This window comes from Poecilia reticulata, linkage group LG18, assembly GCF_000633615.1.
Source record: "Poecilia reticulata strain Guanapo linkage group LG18, Guppy_female_1.0+MT, whole genome shotgun sequence".
Lineage (NCBI taxonomy): Eukaryota > Metazoa > Chordata > Actinopteri > Cyprinodontiformes > Poeciliidae > Poecilia > Poecilia reticulata.
This window is the reverse complement of record NC_024348.1, coordinates 8,889,327-8,894,212: the sequence shown is the minus strand read 5'-3', so window position 1 is coordinate 8,894,212 and position 4,886 is coordinate 8,889,327. Positions and strand designations below refer to the sequence as shown.

General features: G+C 39.3%; 1 long non-coding RNA gene across 1 annotated transcript; it reads right to left on the bottom strand.

Annotated features, from left to right (window-relative positions):
• Positions 1–280: 280 nt before the first annotated feature.
• Positions 281–4,409, bottom strand: LOC108167166 (uncharacterized). Its single transcript, XR_001777539.1, has 3 exons — positions 2,634–4,409; positions 660–712; positions 281–539 (listed from the first exon to the last, which is right to left on the bottom strand). It is a non-coding gene; the product is annotated as an uncharacterized LOC108167166 (long non-coding RNA).
• Positions 4,410–4,886: the final 477 nt, after the last annotated feature.

Sequence of the window (4,886 nt, the reverse complement as noted above, 5' to 3'; positions counted from 1 at the left end):
GTTGTGTCCGAGACTTACAAAAAAAAAAAAAAACAACTGTAAAATTCTTATAAATTCAAAACTATATTTTAAAAGATTATTTATTCTTTTTATTCAGTCCCAAATCATCTACTGTGAATCAGGCACAAAGCAATGTTTGTATATAAAGCCATATTTTCCATATTTCTGCTTACACTGCACATGGATGCACACATGACCTTCAGCAGAACATGCAAGTAAGCAAAAAAAAAAAAAAAAAAAAAAAGGTTTTTATTTTTGTTCATTAATATGCTTACACTTTTGGCCCTGGCTATGCCATGCTAGTTATAGAGCCAGGTCACCAACATAAATTGCCACAAACCCTGACTTTCAAATGAGACACATGTCTGGTCACTGGTGTCAAGGCATATCAAGGTTTTTTTAAAGTTTTAGTCCCGCTGAACAGCGTCCACCGTCTCTAGAGTTGTAACGGGAGATCACTGCAAGTGTCCAGGTTGTCCAGAGTCTTCTTCCCCACACGACAGCTAATAAATATATTTTTTGCTTAAAATCCAAACAGACTTGGATATTTGGAAGCATTTTCAGTCACCAAAAAAAAAAACAAAAAAAAAAAAAAACAGAAGCGCACCATTAGCCACTTTTAAACATTGATTAAAGTAACATACAAGTTGCAGACCCACCTGGGCAGATGGACTAATTAACCAGCTGATAGTTGCTTGTTGTACTCGTGTCACTGTGTCAAGAACAGATGAAAAGATTCATAATTTACAGACGCAACAGAAACTCGCAATTGAATGTAGATGATTTCTAACATATTGTTTCGCTTATGTCTACGTATGGAGAATGGTATTATCAATGCGCTAGACACCACCTATATATATATTTTTTACATTTAAATATGACAAAAGTTATTTAAAGGTACTTCACAAAAACCTAACACAGGGTTTTCCCCAGTGTGTTGTAGGCCTGGTGGCCCGCCATGCTTTACTAGCGCCACCGCCAGGCTAAGTCTTTGTTTTTGTTTTTTTTCAAGCCAGTTTCTGTTGCTCCGAGCGTTTCACTATCAGAGCAGAATTATTTCTAAAAGATATGTTTATAGAAAATATGTTTATAGTCTATGCATTTAAAGCCGGACGAATCACACCGCTGGGCCTCTGCTCGTTGCCTCGCGCGCTGCAGCAGCTAGATGTCTAAAGTTAACCGCAGCATGGATCCCGCACCTCCTTTCACTTGAACCGGACAAAGGCTGACCACTATGGATATTTACATCAACCCATCAACCACCTGTGTGGAATTATGATTAGTTATGAGGAGTTATTGATTAAAGTAAGAGTTTAAACCCACTGCGTTTGCTCTGGTTGCGCAACTCTACGTGAACCGCAGGAATAACTTGTAGTCGCGCTTAGTAGTAGTCAAATCAGTGGTGATTTGAGCGAGCGGTGAGAATGATGTATATTTGTGAACAAAACATTATGCGGCGTTTACATCTCAACACGCTGCCCAGCGTTTGGCCCTGTCTTCCCAGTAAAGTTTAGGTCTGTGTTCCCGGTTAGCCGGTGCGTTATTATTTTATTATTATTATTACTAGTATTATTTTTCCGGTTACACTAAGCACCAAACCGTATCAAATGTTTTGCCCACTTAGTCAGACAGAGTTAATGCGCGCGGCCACCGGACATCTGAAAAACTCGTCCAGAAACTCGACCAACCAGAATAGTTTCTGTGTCCCCTTGTTAAAAACTCAACAGACACGAAATGAAAGAGTTACTAAAGTTACATTAGCAGCATTGAATTAAATCTCCCATTTGTTGCGCAGTGCAGCGGGTTTAACTCATCGTGCAGGGTCGGTCCAAAGCTGTATGAGGCCTGGAGCAGAATATGACTTAGGGGCCCCTTTTGTTGCTAAGAACATCAGCACCTCTAACAACTTCTGTGTTTGATTTAATGAAATCTAGGACATGGGGAGTAGTTTACCTGGCAAACCTAAAAAGCAATAAATTATAACTGCATCTTACTAATTTGTATTTGTGAACAAACAGAGCTGAAACTCAAAGATTAAACTCACAGCATCAGATGGTTGCTATGGTAACAAACCAATCGGACTATGAATATTGTTCTTTGAACTTCTACAAAGTAAACTTGCCAGCTCCTTAAAATCTTACATTTAAATGCTAAATAATTTAAAGTCTTTTAATTTATATATGCTGAAACCATTATGTCAAATTTAGCAGCATTGATAATCTCAATAAACAAATGTTACATTTATATATCTGTGGTCTATGTTAAAATATTAGCAATAGACCCCTGAAGCTCTGTGGGGCCTGATGGAGCCTCTGACTTAATTTGGATTTAACAGAAGTGGAAATAATTGATATTCATTTTAATTTTTGATTAATTTTTTTATTAGTTGTTTTTAAGACTAGTTGTGGGTTTATAAAACAGTTCACTGACGATGTTTTCCCATAGCGTATAATTACCCAGTGATATTTTTCCTTTTATTGTCTACTTAACATCTTTTAATACAAAAACACGGTGGACCGCCTCGGTGCCCGACCACCGGGTTTAGCAAGTTTTCTGGGGGAAACCCTGTAACAGTTCAGTTGATATATATATATATATATATATATATCCGTCCATACACTGTCTGTACCCACTTAACCCTGCAGGGTAACAGAGGTGATGATGCCCATCTCCACGGGTCACTGGGCGAGAGTACAGGTCACCAGGGACACACCACACAGCACAACACTCACACCTAAAAGACAATTTAAAGAGACCATTTAATCAAACAGGCAGGTTTTTAGACCATGGGAGAAAGAAGCAGGGAAGAGCGCACAAATACAAACTCCATGCAGACCAGGATTGGAGCCAAGGATCTTTGATCTTAGAGGGAAAAGTTCTGCCACCTTTATATTAAATTTTTTTTCAAGTGTATCCTAAAAGATTTGTTCTATATAGCTCATCATCTGATGTTCTCTCAGTCATAATATGTAAAATAAATACACAGCTGCAATATCACTCAACACATTTTTTAATGGCGTCCACAACCCACCAGGGAGAAGCCAGTAGACAATGGATGGATATACTTTTTTCCATTGTTGTTCAAATGTATTGACGTCCACAGTTCCTTATTGATTATTCTTTGCAAACTTCTGGGAGAAGCTCTTCTACAACAGGAAGTACAAACATTTATTCTATTAAAGGAAACCAATAATAAAGTTTTGGGTCCGACTAAAGGTCTTTATAAAATCTAATGATATTCCAATTCCTCCCAACAAAGTTATATCACATGACCCAGGGTTGAGTTCATTAACAACCCAAAGCCATTTTTCCCCTCCCCGTTTCTGCTGATGTGCGCAAAAAATAGATTTCTGCTGGGAGGGAGAAGGAGACTGCAAGGGATGAGAGGGAGTGTCAGTCTGCCAAGATCAATAAGTGCATCAAAACCCTCTGCTGATGTTTCACTCTTTACTATCCGTCTTTTATGCATTCACCATCTTCTTTTTTCTTCTTCTTCTCTTTCTTACTCTGTCAAGTCTTTCTTCATCTGACGTTTGCCAGCGAGCCAAAAACGCTGACAAACAGTTGTTTTGGCAATTCCAGCATCTTTATTTGCACTGGATCCAAAATAAAAAAAAAAAAGATTAAACTGCAACCTCAAACAACTCATAAACACTTTGTCTCCCCGACATCCTTTGTGGCGTACCCACCTTGAGATGAGGAACAGCGAGGCCCCCCACATTTCTGAGAAATCACTTTTCTAAGTTTACTTAGCCTCACCTTCAAACTTCTGCTGTACAACGGGGCCCTCAAAGTGTCCTCCTACACCGCAAACTCCCTCAAATATTCCCTGTCAGCTGCTGCTTTGTGTCTTGAAGGCGTTTTAACAGTTTACTGTGACTGCAATACAAATCTGTTGTTGCTCCTAATATAAACCGAAAGGTTCCTGCTCGTGCGCTGTTGGAGGAGGGGGGGAGAGGGTTAAAAAAAAAAAACAAGTTTGAAGACTCATTGACAATGTAGAGTAAAAAATACAAAGAACTGACTGTCACATGGCTTAAGGAAGAAAAGAATATAAACCTTGTTGATCCACACCCACTTTACAACAAACTAGAGCAGTGTAAATATAGATTCGGGCTATTGTCGCGAGCTTTTGTTGTCACCACAGTTTGAAGGAATTAATACTGAGCTCCAAAACCCAAAGGTGTGTGTGTGTGTGTGTGTGGGGTGGGGGTGGGCTGGGGGGACCGTCACAATGGGCTGATCTGATTTTCTCCAGGGAAAAGCTCCAAAGTGGCGTTCCAGAGCCTCTCCCATTCAACCTATTCATGCTGTCGTTGCTGATGTTTTGACAAATGTGCAACAGCAGCGAGTCCACTTCTCAAACTCAAATTAAATTCACGATAAACAAAAAAAAAAAAAAAAAAAAGGGAGGGAGGCAGTGGAGTAAGGGCACATAACTCAGTGAGTTGCTCTGGGAGAAGTACAATTTCTTTTAATATTTTAAGAAGGAATGAGAATGATCAGACAGGGAAATAAAGTTATTTACTGGTCCTAGAGGAAAAACTTCTGAAAGACTTTCTCAGATTCAGGAGTGTATCAGAACGGCATCACTTATGTAAGCCTTTGTAAAAACCGCACGTCATTACAAGCCTCACTGCAAAAACTTAAAAACATCAGTTATTGTGGGGGGGGGGATCATTACTTATTTATTCCCAATAATTCAGGCCTGGCGAAGGTTAATAAATCCTGCCCCATTGACGTTCACATTCACACTTTCTAGTCGGACCCCTGTCAAAAATAAATAAATAAATAAAGTAGTCCACACACATCAGGTGAGGATAATAAAAAACAACAACAACAGCCAACACGCAAAGGTCGGATCGCCCAAGCAAGTTCACACTGAG